Consider the following 19,775-nt stretch of genomic DNA (forward strand, 5'->3'; position numbering starts at 1 on the left):
ATTAAAGTAATCTTTATGTAATTCTTTAGATAATATAGTATGTTGTCGGTTTTTCCAACCTAACAGAGACTGAATAAACCAATAATAGCAAACAAAATTATCTACAATTGTAAGGCATGCTTTTGCTGCAGTAAAGTGCTTGAGTTAACAGTTGAGTTATAACAGAGTGATCACATTATTACAGTGGTTAGTCACCATACAGTGAATTTTAGTGGTATTAGGTAGTGCATTGTAATACTTCATGATGCGAATCCAAGAGGTAAACAGTGCTTTGGAGAAAACCTTTCTTGCCCAAATATGACCTTCAGTAAAATGACTAAATAGTATTACTTGCAATTGTTTGGGGAATAATGAGTGAGTGTACAGTGAGCAGCAGACAAAATATGCTTTGCACCTGATGAATTGCATTGCTAAAATACAGCAAGTATCATAAAAATATTATAGTAATATTATGAATAGAACAGGAGCCAGATAATAAACTGAAAAACATTGGGAAATGGAGAGAGGAAGAAGTACTACTTACTGCTCAAGTGCATGCACTTGGGAAGGCTGTATTCTGATTTTCTTTAAGAAAGATCCAAGAAGCTGTGACTTTGGGACAGCTCTCTGTGTTCAAGTTTTTCACTTTTGTTCTAATTCCTCACACAATTTTCTAGTTTTTTTCTGCTGAATCATGTCCCTGCAGCTACCTTTCAAAGAGAACAAAGTATTCCTAAGGTTCACATGACTGCTGATGCTTGATTGTTTGTTGAGTTTGTGTACTGAGGGATATCAATGTGGTCTGAACTTGCCTCCACTAAACTAAGTGTTTCAGAACCACCTTCACTACCAGACAGTTAAAAGAAGCCTCTTTACACTGTCTTTTTTGGTTTCCCTGCCTTCTGTTGTTTATCATATATATCTCTTGTGAGCTGGCTGCAGTATGCATCTGTTTTTAACTTCTCTCTTTCCCATTTACACTTGCATCTGTTAAGTTCATGCAATTTCCTTTTTGTATTGTTGGGCTCCTTCATTCTTCTTTTTCTGAAATAATTAAACCCCATGTTTTCAGTGTTTCATTGTTTCCAAATAATAGAATCTGCTTCAAAAAATTTTAAAGGTCTTCCACAATTGCAATAATCAGAAGAATCCTAAAAAGCTGTTCATTTAATTGTTCATTTAATTTTATTTAGTCATAAATAGAAGCAAAATTAAACTAAATCTAATCTTCAAATTTGGGAGTGAATAAAACAGTAAGACAGTATTCAATTTTATACTATTAATATGCTGACATTATGCTTATAAAAATCTATTTTTTAACCATTAAAATTAATGGTTTTCATCCAATATTCAGATATATATTACTACTAGATCTTTACAGAGTAATAAACACAGAGTAGAAGTAGAGCTTTTGTCCTTCAAAAATAATATTGTAGGTTTTGCAGCAAATTATTATAGCTTTTTTATCTTTTTGTCATAATAAACCAACCTAAAAAACAAATGCAGAATTTTTCAGATCTTTAGTTGTCCTTTTTTGCTTGCTTTTTAATATTTCTAATGCTTCTATCCTTGATTGTAAAGTAAATTTACTACTAAGAAACAATTCTCCTCATTCGATGTTATTATAAAATCTTTACATGTGTAGAATACTATATGGTTTGATAAGTGCTTTGCCTAAAGCATTTTTCAATGACAACAGTCAGTGTTCTCGAAAGAGTTACTGCCATTTTCCCAGCTTGTTTTCACTGTTCAGTAAAAGCAGATTATTCATATACCCCTTCTATGTAATGCATGACATAGTCTAGTACAAGAATCGTAGAACTCCCGTATAAAATGCTCAACCTGAGTAAACAGCATTTATAACCTGAAAAATATACATGTCAATTTTCAAAAGCAAATGTCCCACTTAGTGAAATCTGGTTGCACTAAGTTAAGACTACATACTGTTAAGACACAGAACCTTTTTTGCAGATCTCAAACAAAACTATTGTCTTTTCAGTATTAGTGAAAAGTACATAGCAGGGAAAAAAAAAACAGGTATGGAAATGGGCATTAATTTCAGTTTTGAAATTTGGATCAATCATGCATGCCCCAATACTTTTGTTCTTGTTCTTCTCCACATGGTGTCTGCATAGGATACTAGCGTCTGTCCATACTCTAAGCTGTGTTTTCAAGGATGTTCAAAGCACTGTATAAATCAGATCCTACCAGGTCAAACTAGAGTCAATCCTGAAAGTGCTGCCATTAGAAAGCATTGAAAGCTGTTTTGGACTTGAGCATACCCTCCAGCACCCAACTATTTCTGCAGACTAGAAACACCAATATTAGCGCAACTTCAAACAAAAAAGAAACTGGTGACAACCTATTGAACTTAATTCTCAAGAAAGCAATTGTCATATACTTACATTAGTTGAACCAGGAGTATTCAAAACAAATACATAACAAAACAGCCTCTCAGGAGATCAGAATCACATAACAGATATTTATACCCAATCCTGACAAGCAAGATGCAAAAATGACAGAGCCTGAGGTATCCAGAATTTCAAGGTGGAATTGCCTTACCATGATACCAAAATCTGGGGTTGGAAAAAGGCTGCAAAAAGGTCATTCTCAAATTATACATGTGAATCAAGTCACATTCATTAAATCTATGTACACAATGGGCAGCCTCAGGTTGCTGATACAACTGTAAAGTTACAGAGCTTGAAGGGAAATAGGTAGCTAAAGAAATTAATAAGTTGCAGAAAGAGCTGTGAGAAAGTTTGTACTGTACAACCATGCAAAATAGCAAAAGATAATAATACCGATGGAAGTAGGATTATTGAGATGGGAACTCATAGTAGCTCAGAAATTCAAGGCGGGAAGCATCAACATGGAAAGGGATAAAATTCTAAAGGAGAAATCTAAAGTGCAAGAAGGCAACTCAGCAGGGAGAAACAGAGGTTGAATCTTCCCCTCCTAACTGATACCTACTTCACTTACAGAGATTCCTTGCGTTTCTTATTGAGAGTGATGAAAATTTTAGCCTGGTAAAATTTTAAATCTTAGCTATCTTTTGTTTGTGCTTTAACAACAGATAATTGCTTTGAACTTCTAAGTTGTAAATATCCTGCTCGCAGAGTTTCTTCATGTATGGCAAAAGGTGCCCAACCATATGGGACTCAGAGAGAGATGGATCTCTTTTTCAGGTACAACAAGTAACTTACTTAGGAAGTGCTGCAGCTGACAAAATATTGAAATTGGTCACCTTACAATTTAGCATAGAGGAACCTGCATTCCAAAGCAATAGAAAAAGAAAAAAGAAATTGCAAAGAACATTGTTTCCAAAATTCTGAAAATCTTACTTTCAGCTTGATGACATTGTGTTCGTTACCTATTTCTATATAAGCAAGTCAAAACTGTATAATTGCATTTATATATATTTATATAATCAATAATTTGCTAGTATACTGCTCAGTCACTTGGACAGTAATATTTTAGATAAGACGCTACAAAGACAACTTCTCAAAGTTTCCTTACGTCTGAAGTCCAAGCTGAGCTTGGGTTGACACAGGTAAAAAATGTAGGTACCTCTGCTACAGGTGAGATGTTTCTGCTATGTGTCTTGGACTAGAGCCATTGGGCAAAGGGGATAAGCTGGGGGGTGGTGGAAGTGGTCAAATAAGGATCTTCCTTGTTCTGCAGATTATTTTATTTACAATCATGTGAGGGTTACATCAGTCCCTCCTGTGCAGCTTTAACTGGAATAGAAGTAATTCTGTGAGATGCTTAGTGCCCAACACAGTCAAGAGTTTTTCTGACAGATCCAGGCTGGCCAAAACCACAAAGACTTGTTTTCTTTCCAGTGCTGCAAAAGTAGAAGCAGGCATGGGACCTGCATATCCATTGTGAATTTGATGATAGCAGGACTATTGTGAGTTTTGACAAGATGTTTTCAATTTGGCAAGAAAGTCAAAAGACATGAAACAGACTGTTCCTTGTGCACATCTAAGAGTCCACAGTGGGAAATATGCACCAATGATCAACCTTGAGCTTTAATGAAGAGGACAAAGACTTTTGAATCCACATAAAGAGATTTCTTATTTTATTGCCTAACATGATCCCTAAATCCACTACAATAATTAAGTATGCCACAATAATTAAATATATGGCAAATGTATTATACAGTCTTTTATGTTTACGTACCAGCTAGAACTTATATACAGTTCTGTATATGTGTACATATACATATACTTGTTAAAAAAAAATTCATGTTCCACCATTTAATTCCACATCACGTATATAATGCTATTACTTGCTTGTGTATCCAAGACAAGAAATATAACTAAAACTTGTCACTGAGCAAACTTGTTTGTTTTTTCTCATATTTTACCTTCCTATATAATGCCTCCTACTCCATGCATTCTCTTTGTGATCAGGCTTGCAAAATAAATATGACTATAAATCACATGGATTTCTGATTTCTATTACAAATAAAAAATTACTAGCACAAATGTATTGTATGATCCAGTCAAAATAATAATAGTTACACACAAAAAAATGGATGGGAATGACAGCAGATTTTATATTCTTTTATCAGTGTCCTAAACCAAAGAAACATTGAGTCTGGGCAGACAGTTTCCATTTTATATCAACCAAAGTAGACCCCCTATGTTTGTGGGTGTGTCCACACACGCCTGGGGAAAAAATGGTGTCTTAGGTATTCAGAATTCCTTTCTTTGGTGTTTACAAATGGTATACAATGGACTGACACTCTATGTGTCTTTTTTTTTAGATATTTTTTATCTTTTAAAAAGATAAATTTTTTATCTTTTTTTTATTCTTTTTTTAATAACTATAAATTTTTTTTAGTTTCTATATTTCTAAATTTAGTTAGCTATATTTTTTAACTTTCAGTGGGTGAAATTATGATAATACATGTTCATGTCTATCCATTCTTTCTAAAAAATTCAGCTCTTTATTAGAAACCTGGGTCATCACAAATTTTCTACATTGACCATACAAGGAGCTAAGGTATGTCAGTAGTGAATAAGGTAATCTGATTCCCTCATCATTGCCTTGAACTAAAATGCTGAAGTGATTACAATGCCTAAATTCAAGTCCTAGAATAGATGGTCTGAATGAACATAAGAATCAGAAGCTCTGAATATTAATTAGAAATAAAACACTCTTGTTTGTTGTTTTACCTTGTCTGTTTAACTGCTATTAAATTTCTATATCTAAAGAAAGGACTGTATAGCATAATTACTAACGTTATGGAACAATACTGAAATATTTAAATACTGTTATTCTAATTTTGTCATCTGTGCAGGTAGAAGGCATAATGTCTGCCTCAAAATAATATTCTGAGGTAATTAGTCTCATTTGCCTGGTCACTGTGCAACTGATACTACTATGAACATCAACAATTTTTGTATAGTAAGAAAAACTGTTTTTCATTATCTTTGGGCACCAACTGAAGTTTGTGAAATAAATTTGCTATGTATCATTTAAATTAAATACTGTTTCTTCGCAGCAAATATTTTTAAACCTAAATTTGTGATGTACAACTATTTCTAGTTTGTTTTTGCCTTTTGAGTTTTTCAGTAAGATATTTTAAAATTGTATGAGCTTTCTCTGTTCATTAGCATAACAAAAATGCATAACACTGACAAGTGAAACCTATCAAAACCACAGAGTCAGAAAATAGAAGAGTGAATGCATATTGAATGTGGAATAGCAAAAATGATGCTGTTAAAATTCTGCAAGTCTTTGCAGAAATATAATGGCATAGTCTGACTCAATTTACCCCCACCCCAGTCTTCTGTAGAAACCAACATAAGATGCAAACGGCTATGAAAGTTACCAATCTCATTCTTTTAAAATATCAGTACACCTTGGATATATTTAGCTATATTACTACTTATTTCTGCACATGCAATTTAAAAAGTGAAACAATACCCAGGTCATCTGGGCTACTAGTATTTTTAAAAGAAATGCTGTAATTGCTGGTTAATTCACCATTCTTTTTATAAAGGTATTCAAAAGGTAAACTAATCCAATTGCACACTGCTTTTCAACTGACATGCTCAACTTTGATTTCAAATATGCATATAAATTAGCAATGGATAATGGAATAAGATATGCGCTGGTGAGATTCAGAGCAGCCTCTATCAAAAGCTCTTCCTATGCTTGGGCTAAGCCACAGATCCAAAGACTGATGAAGTAATGGAAGACCAGTTTGAGAAATCATTGAACTTTGGGTCAGGCACTACAGAAGCTAAATGAACAATAGTGGATTTTCCATAAAAGCTGGAGTAAGAACTTTGAAAATTATTTACATAGTTGTATTCTACATATATTCACAAATTATTAAGTGGAGAATAGTGGAAATATTTTGATAAACAATCACATCTGTCATATACATTTTCGGCTAATATTATTCATAGAACGTATTATTTGAAATATTTTGTACAATTCTTTGAATGAATTACGGACAAATACACACAGAAGTTATTTGACCAGCAGCATAAAATGAGTGAATCACAGGCATATGTATTTGTCAAACATTTCAAAAGAAAAATACATAGTAAATTATTTAGAAAATATGACTGAACTTGATTCAAGCCCAAACTGCTACTCTCCAGAAAGTGTGAACGTGCAAACAGGAAGAAATGTGATTTATAAAATGTTGGAAATTTTAATTCCACAATTATATTTTTGCTTACTCTAGGTGTTTGAAACACTTATTCAAAGGCTAAAGAAATATATGTAATTTTTAGCATATGAGGCTATCTGTATATCAGTACAGGCAGAATAGTCATCCCTTTTTTCTGCCTGTAGGGAGACATCAGCCATTAGTCAGATCTAGTTCAGAAGTCATATGACTACACTGTTGTGTTTGAGCTACCTTTTCAGACTCCTTTGACAACCAATGCAGAGGAAATGAAACAGTCTGATAACAAAAATAGTGTTTCATATTGGTTTTGTTGAATTGATCTTACAGATGCTTCAGTTCTCTGTAACTGATCCACAGTTCAAAATTTTTCTTGGGAATGATAATTCAGATGCCTATTAACCCATTACCTTCTCTTAAGACTGATGCACAAGTTAAGCCAAGAGGCTTATCAGAGACAACATTACCTGCTATCCACTACCTCATTGTACAACATGAGTTGTTCAAGGAGCCCAGTTCATTGATGAGAATGGAAGCCTGAACCAGAACTTTGATAAATCAATGTGACATCACAAGAAAATAAGTTTATTTTTAAGAAAAGGTGAATTTACATTAATTCTGGAAGTAGTATTCATCTCCCTTCAATGAAGTCAGTTTATCATGTATATTCTATTAAAAAAAATTGACAAAAGTATTATTCTTAGCAATGATTACAAGAAGATAAAGAACTTTTCTGTATTGAATGTGTGTGTAGTAGTATAGCTATTTCAGCTTGCTTTATGACTGTGTTAAATAACTGAATAAAAAGTTGAGTAGTTAAACAAATAATTGCACTCAATGCTTACTAAAAGCATATCATTAAAAAAAAAAAAAAACAAAAAACAACCAACCCCCCCCCCAAACTTCACTGCTTTGTTGAGAAGCCACAGAGATAGTGACAAGAACTATATTGTACTGGTACTTTCTTATTCAAAAGGGTCAGCTTTATTTTACACCTGAGGAGTCCGAACAAATATATATGGGGTTTCTTAACTGACAATGCCAATACTGGACTAAATCATATCATTTCTCCTTCGTAAATCTAAAACTATAGAACTCATCTTTGAATTATTTTTGAAGTACACTATCTCACCTTCAGAAAAATGTTTAGTTGCTACCAGCTTTGCCAGAAAGACAAGAAAATTTCAGATTCTGTTGAACACTTTGTTATAGATACAAATGATATTAAGGATACATGTAAAATATTCTGTCTTGTACCTAGACCAATCAGTTAAGCACCTTTTCCTTTTTTTTCCCTGGAAAAAAATGTCCACAAAAATAGCAAAGCAGCTACACAATATGGACATCTCAAGAATCTTCCAGTAGTGTAATGATAAGACCAAATATTTCCAATTGTTTTAGTATTTGCTTGTGAATTTTGGAGTTGGTTGCTACATGCACCAGGTTCTTTCACTACAAAGATAATCAAAATGATCAGTGTTACCAGCTGGCAGCCTATCTTGCTACCAAAAATTAAGATTCATTCTACCAATACATGAGCAACATTTTTGGCCCAGTTCCAAAATGTATTGCCATCTGAAATCTATATGGGAAAAACAGTCATGTTTGTCAAGTATTACATGCTGGATTTAACTGTCAGATCAGATCCCAAATTCAGGAGAGTAGTAGTCCAATCTTTCTTCAGCTGGTGCAGCTGGCATTCTCACTTCCACCATCCTCAGGGGATACCATCTACCTGGCAACAATAGTATCATCCATATTTTAAAGTTTGCTTCTATGTTGAAAAGTAACATGTTCCACAATATTCTTATGTGACATGTTTTAGTTGTTTAACTAACAGTCTGATAGCAGCATGTGGAGACACATGGTAATCTCCTTTTCTTGCATTGTCTCTTATCTGTGTTTTTATTTTACGTTGTTATATCAGAGGTTCATCACTGTTGGTGTCTCTGCCTCAGCCTTCTCATTAATTACCACTAATGAACATTGAAACCTTGAAAGCATTTTTGGATGACCCACCTACTTTCTCTGCTCTTTCTGAAATTCTAGGGACAGGGAGTTTGAGAAAACTACAGAAGGACTAAGAGCACAGTACAGCCCAGGGTAAGCGTGGCCCTAATACACAATGTTATTCAATGTTATTCAATGTTATTCAAATTATAACTTCAGTGAGAAGCATACATGACTACTAGTGAATCACACACAAACAATGATATTTTGATAAACCATGGTATGATAGGATAAAGAACTGCTCTTTTTATCCAGTTTCCTTGGTGTCTGAGGTTTTGTGAGTATGTATAAGCATGAACCTATGTATTTAAGTAAGCAAAAAAGTGCACTGAAAGCACATCATGGCAGTAATTGCAAAGCCCTGTTAGCATTCTTCCCATGCTCTCAATGGACAGAACATTTTCATTTAAATTCTCATTTACAAAATCACAAAGTCAGCTGGTTTTACAAAGTTAATGTGAAAAGGCAACTTCTTAAAATTACTTTTTAATGTTCTGTATTGGCATGGGCTAGTCATATGGGGCAGTTGGGTACTGTTTGTCACTTGCTTCATTTCCATTACAACACAGCAACAGCAAATCCGTGCATCTTGCAGTTAATAAATAAGATGTCTGGTTTTTTTCTTCATGACTAGGTATGTTTATTAAGTTTTCATTTCCCCGCATCATAATAAGCTTCCTAAATACATAACCAAGATAGAGTTACCTTAACAACCTTGTCATTTCGATTTTTCACACATTTCCATTTTGTGCCTTCTATCTCAGTGAAGTCGCAACTCATTAGCTGACTGCCATAAGCTATTAGTCTGTAACATTGCTCAGTCTTAAAAAAATATAAAACAGAACCAAAAAAAAAAAAGAAAAAGGAAAAAACACAAAAGAGAAATTGCCTACAGCCAGTTTTAGATTCTGTGTCTACAAGTTCTGTTGGTTCATTAACGCAATGTACATTGAAAAGGAACAACCCCCTCACAAAAAAACCCCAACAAAAAACCATTCATGAAGAGTCTATTCAGAGTGTAAATCAAAGGTATCACTAAACAACACAAAAGACACTATTCATCTTCTTATTACTCTTCACAAAGCCAAGCAAAATACTTTTATGTATGCAGCATATACTTCCTATGCATTTTGGTACCATGAAACTATGTCTAATTTAGTCATATCTGAAAGACAGTGTATACCAATTGGTTTGGCTTCAGTTCACAATATTAAATCCACAAATTGGTAAGGAGTGTGCACAGTATTAATTTCATAATCACTGCGTGCTGTAAAGATTGATTTAGGGAAAGTAGTGTATTACCAAAAATGTTTACTGTGGATGACTTCATTATACTTCATTGCCTTTTACAACCTTTTACCTTTGTACTTGTCGTGTTTGTTCGGTTGTTTTTTTAACTTATTTTTTAGCCAGATTGGCACACTTTGTCCTGATTTTATTCAAAACTATATTGATATTATGTATTATTCTATAACGGCTATAAGTCATGCATACATAACAACATTGTATTTCATAATATCATTACATTAGATTAATATCATTTTTGCTTTCTAACCCATTTCTACTTTCATTTGTTTTATTTCAAAGTCATTTTCCTATAAAGCATTGTAAATATGATTGTTCCATTGTATTATATTTTTTAAAATAAGAATTATACAATTAAAAATAGCAACACCTCAAAGGATAAAGAAGCTTGGTTTGCTACCTTGTCACCAATTCCCTTCAGTGCATACCTACGACTTTGCTCTCAGGCTGCAGTCTGGAATGATGCCAATAGGTCTCTGAGGCAGGAAACCTGTACCCAGAAGGAAGGATAATGTTATCCAGAGTCTGCACCCTACGGACAGAATAAGCATGGATTGTGACAGATTTCACTTTCCCTGCACAAAGCAGTCTTGACATGAAGCACACATGACAGAAGTTCCTTGCTGTTTGGGCTTGCTACCAAAATATGAGCTAAGCTGAGGGATGCTGATTCCTGGAAAACATCCATTTACAGCTCCAGGACCAGGAATTACCCCATAGTGAATGTCATGTGCATATGGTTTCCTTCTCCAGGTGCACCTGGTGGGATAGTATCCTGAAAAAGTCACCATCTCTAAGTAGCAAATTACTCTCCTCACAGAGAAGAAAAAAAGCACAAGCTGACATCTCACTCTCAAAGAGTGTGGCTGTGTCAGGCCGAGCAGGAACACTGTACATTTGTTTTTTCCAAGCTGGCTTCTTTTTCATGTTCAGATCAGAATGACTGATCTCATAATTCAAGCCCAGGTTGGTTTATATTTGGTTTTCAGGCTGGGAAACCATTTAATCATTGTGAATAGTTGATATTAAGTTTTTAATTTGAGGTTGTGTGGAATTGCGGATCCCTTGGTGCTTCTTTTCCTTCCTCAAGTTAAACATTGCAGTGCTCCCCTCTGCTAGAGAGAGAAAAGATGTCTGGGCTGCAGCAGGCATGCAGGTTAGGGGTGAAGAACACACAGATACTCAGAGCATGTTTGACCAGAGGAACCTGTGTCTGAAGGTGGCCTTTCTGAGATAGCTAGAGAAGAGTGCGAGAACAAAGTATGTTTCCCCAAAGCATTCTCCCAGCCTAAACAATTTGCAAACCAAATTTCTGGGATTTTATAAGCCATGTTTGTTGTCTTTGCATTTCCTATCGCTTCAGTGATTTTTCTTCCATGAAATTATCCTGTTTCTTTTTGAAAGCTATCATGCCCTATTCATCTGTCCTTGCCACTCAGGATCCAAGTATCTGCCCTCAGACTAGTCTTTTCCAGATTGAAATGCCCTTTGATATTTAGTCATCCCTTGTATAGAATCCGTTCCATACCTTTTGATCTTCCTTGTTGCCCTTCTCTGAATTTTATGCCCTGCCATACTCAACTAACAGAGGATGTTATATCCCTTTCTGCATTTTTTGTTGGTGGTGTCTGTTTGAAATGCAAGCTGTCAGTTTTACCTCTCGCTATATGACTGTACAGTGTCTAATATTTCCTCTTGTTTCCAGATGCCACTGTAAGAACAAGAGTCAGAGGCTACTTGAGGTGCTGTGTAGGAGAAAAAAAAGATCTGTGCTTTAGAGATTAAAATAATTTTAACTATGAAAAGCCACAATCACAGGTAATGCTAGGTAATCAAATTCATCCAATACTGAAGTACATGTAAGATATGGGAAATAATTAGCCTTCTCAAGGTTATCTGTCTCTCTCCACTGAAAATATGAGAACTCCAGATGATAGTAAAATCTCACTTTTAGATGGCAAAAATGAGATTAAATGGCTGCTAATATAGTTGCCAAGTAAGGTGCCTAAATTAGTTAAACTTGGATTCCAGCCAACATTTATTTTGCCATGAAGCCTGAGACTATGCACCACATTTTCAAGGTCTGCAGGGAATACTTCAAAGCTCTGTATTTAGAGATGCTGTTGATACAGTCCCATTCCTTTTGAAAAGATAATGTAAATACTTACCTTGAAGTCCAAACCTTCCTGTACCACGGTAATGCACAGGACTGATGAACAAAGAGGGTTTATATTAATCAGATTAGTGACAAAAGAATGAGAAAGTGATTTTGTGTTGCCTCCTTCTCTGCCATCACTGAGACATGAAGCAAAAATGACAATGTGTGCATACATTTATTTAATATTTATAATGGAAAAGTACCTAGAGACTCATTTTGATCACCAGGGTCAAATCCTAGTGAGTTAGGTGCTCCACAAAAACACATGGGGAGATGGTACATGTCCTTCAGCGTTGAAAGCTTAAAAAAAAAAAAAGACCATAAGAATTCAGAAAGAGAAGGATCTATGCTATGCATAGGTATAGTTATATAAAATATTATATACCTTGTTCCTTCACATTCCTGCCAGTGGATGTTTTTATCTTTTTTTCATTGAAATACAATATTCTAATGTTTCAGGTTAAAGAACCTTAATGTGTTTTCAAGACCTATAAAAGACAATAATAATAAATGATGGAAGAAAAAAAAAGATTTTATTCACAATTTTCCTTTCTCATATTATTTTTATCTACTGAAATATACAGCACAGTTCACTGATACAACTCTAGATTGTTAAGAGAAACCACTGTAGGTCTTTAAGTAGGCCACAAATTGTGGAATAAAATGTAAAAATGTACTTAGTGAAGAGTTCTGTTCATATATTAATTTCTGGCAAATTTATTTATGATTTTCACTAAGTTCAATGAAAGCCATATCTGTAAAATCCCATGCTAAAGTTAGAGCAGTGCTTTTCAAACTTTTATTGTATTTTATTTTTGAACACTAAATCATTTTGCAGTAGTCTGAAACGTAATAAATTAAAACTGCCTTTCTTATTTACATTACATAGAGCACTTATTAACTGTTCAATGCCCAGAGACAGGCATAGACTAAAGTTTGAATATCACTGAATTAAAATGTGTACTGTTTGCATAATTCTCCCTTGAAAGAGGAAATGTAGAGATCATGGCAAGATGCTGCAAAGTTAAAGTTGTGGGTTTCTCGTGTATGATGCCTTATTTACAAGGCCTTGCTGACAGAGGGAGACTTTCCTTTCACAAAAGATGACATCAAAAATGAATAAAAGTTCTCATACTAGAATAATAAATTAAATATAACCCTACTCAGAAAACTATGTGAATTAACAGATGCAAAAGAACAGATGTTCAGTTACGGTGCGTACTACTAATATAGTGTATGTTATCAGGCCTGGCGTTCTCCAAAACCTGACAGAGAAAGTTTTCTAGCTTGACAAATCTTTCTCAATAGGTACAAAAAAAAAAAGTAGAAATCTGTCACTTTAGGATTAAATGGAAGTACAACTCGACTAAGTACATTCATGTGAAAGATTCATTCCTCTTCTAGCTTTTGTCAACAAACTAGTCCAGACTCCTATCTTTGTATTTGTTTGAAGACGATTAATGGATGCATATTAATAAATATTAATTTGTTAATTTAATAAATTCATGCTTAGAAGAAACATATATTTTAACATGATAGCCTGTTGCAGAAGTGAATAGCTTTTGCTAGTAAATAGGAGAAGGGAATAGTGAAAGCTCTGCACAAAGAATATTGCTGTGTTTGCCTTTTTATTTAAAAGTTTATAATCAAAACAAAGGATGTTAGAAAACAAACAAGGATAAAAATAGACATCCACAGTTTTTTCCACAGTTTAGGCACACATCTTAAAAACCTGGGAACATTTCCAAATGTTTCTTAAACTAAAGTAACTGAATCCACCGGACTTCTAACTTAGAGATAGGTTGTAAAATGAATGAGGGTTTGACAAGTATAAGTCATCCTGTAAGCCGTATCATGCAATGTTTCCTTTTTTAAATGTATTTTGCATAAAGTATGAATTCAATTCTGTATTTGAGTATAATGAGAACCCAGCTTTATTAAGAGCATATTGGAAAGTGCAGTTGAAGACAGTGAAGAGGTGGAATTGCAAAGCTATTTCAGTTTTCACTTATGACAGTACTGCAGCACAGACACAGTTCTGCTGTCCTGAGCACAGAAGGAGCACACTCCAGGAGGTTTCATTTTTTTCACAACCTGATTTCCAGTCTTTCTCGAGAACACACATATCAATCTTTGTCTTCTGCCTTTTGGACCACTGTTACTCATGTTTCTTATTTTTGCTTGGCTTTCTGTATCTTTTTGCCTCTTTCTATTATTGTCCTGGTTTCAGCTGAGATAGAGTTAATTTTCTTTATAGTGGCTGGTATGGGGCTATGTTTTGGATTTGTGCTGAAAACAGTGTTGATAATACACTGATGTTTTAGTTGTTGCTGCACTGGTCAAGGACTTTTCAGCTTCCCATGCTCTGCCAGGTGCAGAAGAAGCTGGGAGGGGACACAGCCAGGAGAGTTGATCCCAACTGACCAGAGGGCTATTCCATACCACATGACGTCATGCTCAGTATATAAAGCTGGGGAAGAAGAAGGAAGGGGGGACATTTGGAGTGATGGCGTTTGTCTTCCCAAGTAACCATTACGCGTGATGGAGCCCTGCTTTCCTGGAGATGGCTGAACACCTGCCTGCCCATGGGAAGGAGTGAATGAATTCCTTGCTTTGCTTTGCTTGCGTGCGCAGCTTTTGCTTTCCCTATTAAACTGTTTTTATCTCAACCCTCGAGTTTTCTCACTTTTACTCTTCCGATTCTCTCCCCCACCCCACCAGGGGGGAGTGAGCGAGCAGCTGCGTGGTGCTTAGTCGCCAGCTGGGGCTAAACCACGACAATTATCTTTCAGGTTCTGTTATTCGCAGACATACAGTCCCACAAATCAGTAACTCCACTCTCTGCACCACTCCAGACAAATCCTGCTTATTTCCTCTGCCATATTTCTGTTCCAGTCTTTCCCAATACCTCAGAAAGTAGACTCTGCTATTTCACTATTTTTAAACAAAGATATTTTAATTGCTTTCTCATCTAAAAGGAGTGAAAGTTGGCTAACAAAACCCCTTGATTCAGTGACCTTGGTGACTGTCTGCAAATTGACATCATGCCTGCTGGCAGCTGCACAGAACCTTCACATAATAAAAATGGGATTGTCCATGTAGTCAGTAAGCTGCCTCGTCACTTTTACTGGCATTGTGTTTGTACCTCGCTTTTTCTTCCAGCATTTGTTTTTTCCCTTTGGACTTCTTAATTGTTAAAGACAAATACTCTATAAGAGAAAATTAAAATAATTGCACTCTGCTTTGCTCGATATTTGGCTGCAGAAATTCACACGTATGAAAGTAGGACAGCACTGTCATTCCAGGAGTCAGGTTATAAAAAAACCATGGAATTATCAGATCATAGGAAGACTTAGTTGGAAGGGATTTCTGGAGTCTATCTGGTTCAACTCCCACTTCAGTCAAAAAAATACTTTGGGCCAAAATCTACTTTCACTTATGAAGACACTGAAGAATATTTGGGCTTCAGAGTCTTTTTCTAAAGCTCAGAATAATCACAGAATGGGTACAAAGACCTCAAAATCACATATCTCTCTTCCTTATCCTAAAGCACCATTGTTGCTCAGTGGCCATCTCCTAATTTCAGGCCTTTGAGATGACACCCCTAATACATGGCACCCCTCACACTGGTTTTACTGGTTTCTAGTTATTTTATCAGAGATGTTGCTGGCAGCACACCTAGAAACATGCAGTTGTTTCTCTTCCTTACAAGCTCTTCCCTCAATGTCTGCTAGCCAAATGTGTGACCTGCAGCCCATAAGGATCTGTACACCTCATTCTCACATATTCATGAGCTTTTCCTCAGTGTATATTAGCTTACCTTCTGCTATATACTTAAGACTTCTTTTAGTTAAGACTTCCAACATAGATTTCTCATTAACCACCACTCAAGATATCTGTACCCTACACCAAATTTTTAAAGCTCCCCGACTGCTCCTAGGGAAGTTTTGCTTCTAAAAGAGCAACATGGTTGAATTTGAAATCACTGGCCATTAGTAAGCAACATTATTTTGAAATATAGAAAAAGTCTGCTTCATAATATTTATGTTGGTTTTGTTATATTTTAGAAATGCACAGATGTTGGATTTACCAGCATCTGAATGATTCATACTGAGATTAGCAGAATTTATAAACAAGTTTTTTCAGACTTTACTTGTTTTTACCCATCTGTTGTCATTGTAAGCTACTGGGTTGTAACGTGCAGAACTAGGTAGCTTGCTTTCATTAATTTTCAAATATTTCCTGGTAATAGGATGACGAAACATGCTATTGAGGCAGTAAAATATGACTCAGTAAAAAATGCATAGCAAATATTTTATAGCATATTAATTTGGTTCCTAGATTGCTCACTCTTCCACTCACTCACTCACTCACTCTCATTTTTCTAGGGTTTGCAAATATTTGTTTCCCTTTTGGTAGAGCATTAATTAATTTTACAAGTACATGTGTGAAATTATTTATTTAGGAACTGTATTTGTTCAGGAAATTGGGACTTGTCCACTCTTACGTGGACAAGAGTTAAGTATGCAGTTAAAAAACTACTCATTTGAATAAGTATTTTCTGATTTCTACATATTTTATATATTCTGCTCCTGTTCAGTGTCTTTTATAGAATTCAAAGCTATTAGTATGACTACCTATCTACAATATTAGGAAATGACATAGAAATTACAGCAGGGAAATGTACACAAGTTTCATATTGCTAAGAATATCCTAATGAACACTGACCATTCAATCTGATGTACATGATCTTATTTTTTTAACATGTTATGGCTTCATGCTTTTTATATGAATCTATGTTTATAGTTTTAAAAATACTTAAAATGTAAGATTAATATATTTGTTATTTTAATCTTTTAACAGAAATAATTTGCTGCCCACCTTTATTTGCCATTTGCCAATAATTACCAACACTATCAGAATGAATTGCTGTATCTTAGACATTTTGAACTTTCCAAGTCTCTATTATCCACCTCAAATAGTGTCATACACAAATAATTATTGTAAGATTTTGGTTATGTTACTGATTTTTCTTTTTCACAAGGTTACCATAACACCATAAAACTAGAATTACACCTTTCATCATTAATATTACTATTTGGCTAAAATAAGAAAGTGAGCGATAAACTCAACAGTGGCTTTCTTGTCTGAAAAAGCCATAGTTTCTCTATAGCCTTCCCTTCCTCAGACGATGCAGTGGGAGCTCTCCCTCATGCCACACCATGCTGGACCTAGTACAGGTCCTATTAAGAGTTAAGGCTCCTACGGCATTCTTTCATCTAACTTTCAAAGAGTTGTGCTGGTCGTCTGGGGCTTGTATTTGTTTTTGAAGTTAGCTAGTGCAATGTCCCAGTACTGTAGAAAGCTGATGTTTTAACCTTGCTGATGTTGCAATGTTTACTGGAAGAATAAACTGTTTTAATGATAAGATAATGACAGTTTAAAAATCTTCATGCATTCCTTGTTTCTAAATAACTCTCTGTTTTTAATGGATAATGAGAAAGGTTAAAATAGCATTAAAGTCTGACAAAGGTGAATGCAGAATGAGACAAAGAAATCCCGATTTTACATATGTTTTACAAGTGTTCTACAGTATTTTGTGGATAAGATTTTCAGAGTACCCTGATAGATTTGGATTAACATTGAAATTAACACGTGTGGGATATTAAAATCACACAGGCACTTCGAAAATTCCAGAGTAGCTCCTGTTAGAAATCATAAGTATATGGGCATTTGACATCAACCTTATCATTTGTCTTACTCACTACAGTTAGGCAGCAAGATCAGGGACTGCATTCTGTGCTATGAATTTCTAAGCATTGTATGTTCACTGTGCATCTGTAGCAGCTTTCCTTAGAATTATGAGAGAACTGTGATGCAGGCAGTGCTTTTTACTAACTTACAATACCAGAAGGTCAGAATAGCCATTAGTATTAACATCAATAATGCTGACAACTATAATACACATCATGACAATACTGATAATAGATAGTAATAGACTGTATTACTTCACAGATGGTGCACAGAAATAAATAATAACTTGGGCTTACCTAGCATAATCAATCAAAATTTGGCAAAATCAGATTCTGTAATACGAAGGAACTATGCTGTCTTCAATCCTTGAATAATCTCTACAGAAGATACTAATACCTATTTCCAAAAAGTAAGGGTATATTATCAAAGGGATGTGAAATGCAAGCTTTTCCACTCTTTCACTAAGATTTCTCACAGGGATATAAAGCCAGTTGTTTGTTGTTTTAGGGGCAGGGGGGCAGGGGGTTGAGTAATTCAGGTTCTTAAAGTACATTGAATGAACATTGAATATGTCTGTTCTAGTAAACAAAATTGTCCAGAGGCCATAGTTTTCCCTTGAGTGCAAGTAGCAAAACAGGATTTGTACCCATGTAGCTAAGATCTCTTTGCAGTCTCTCCTCCTCTCTGCTTCCAGAAACCGAGAGGGTTACCCTTCTGCAGGGCTGGCAGGAGCAGTCCCCGGCCTCTGCTCACCCCAACTGCAGTCTGCTCTGGCCAAAGCCAAAACTATTGCAGAGACTCTGCTATTGATTTGGTAGTATAAATGCTCACATGCCAGTATTCAATTGTTTGCCCTGGCACTGTTTAGTTTACTAATCTAGACAAAGCCTCAGGAATTAATTCTGGAGTGTGTTTTAATTCTGGAGTGTGTTACACTTGTCACATTTAATTAGAGCCCATGAACACGAGCTTCTGCTATGTTTTTCCCTCTTATTTTATTTCCCTGCTGTTTAGCACCAATTTTCTATATTCAATTTTCATTTTACCTACTCTTCTCTGGGTTCATTTGCATTTTTGCTTTCTGTTTGTTTTCTCTTTTTTTCAGCCTTTCCTCGGTGAGCTTGAACACAACAAGTTTAAAATTTCATCTGAACCTTTAAACCCACAATGTTCCAGGAAGTAGAAAATAGCCACCTGAGTTGTGTGCTGAATGGCTTTCCCTGCTGGCTTGTGCTTCTCAAAATGTGAGTTAGGAATCACATGGAGGTGGTTTGTAAAAAGGAATAGATTTACATAATGCTTTTTTTGCTCTCATCTTTGTGCTCCTACATTATATAGAAGCTTATTGTATTTGCTTTTTAAATGTGAATATTGTCTGGTGATCACAGGAGTGTTACTCAATCCCTATTTTCATCTTGTCCGAGTAGTTATGAGAGGAAAGGTGCTTTTTTCTAGTTGGATACCACAGTAGACCATTTTAATCTGACTACCAAAGACATAAAGAGAAAAAAATAGCTGCATGTTAATTTCAGAATAGAACAAGGTTCATATTTTAACACTAACAACTAGTGTTAAAGAAAGAAAGAAAAAGCCATAATGTGCTACTTATGGATAGGAATCAGACAACATCTTTTCATTGTTGTACATCTTTTCATTGTAAGAACATCCAGTGTGGATACGATATTAGAATCCTAAGGAACATGGTGAAAGAGAGTGAAATTCAATTTATTTCACATCTATTTTTCAGCAATAAACTATGAACTATCATGGTTGTTAACCAGAAATAAAAGAACCAATCCTAGGAAAAGTAGGAAATTTCCAAAGCATGAGAAACTCTTACTCTTTGAAAAGTATGAGATTGGTTTATCCTCACGTCTGTTATAGCCTCACCATTTTCACTCACCCTCATGGCCC

The sequence above is a fragment of the Ciconia boyciana genome, chromosome 3 (genome assembly GCF_034638445.1).
Source record: "Ciconia boyciana chromosome 3, ASM3463844v1, whole genome shotgun sequence".
Lineage (NCBI taxonomy): Eukaryota > Metazoa > Chordata > Aves > Ciconiiformes > Ciconiidae > Ciconia > Ciconia boyciana.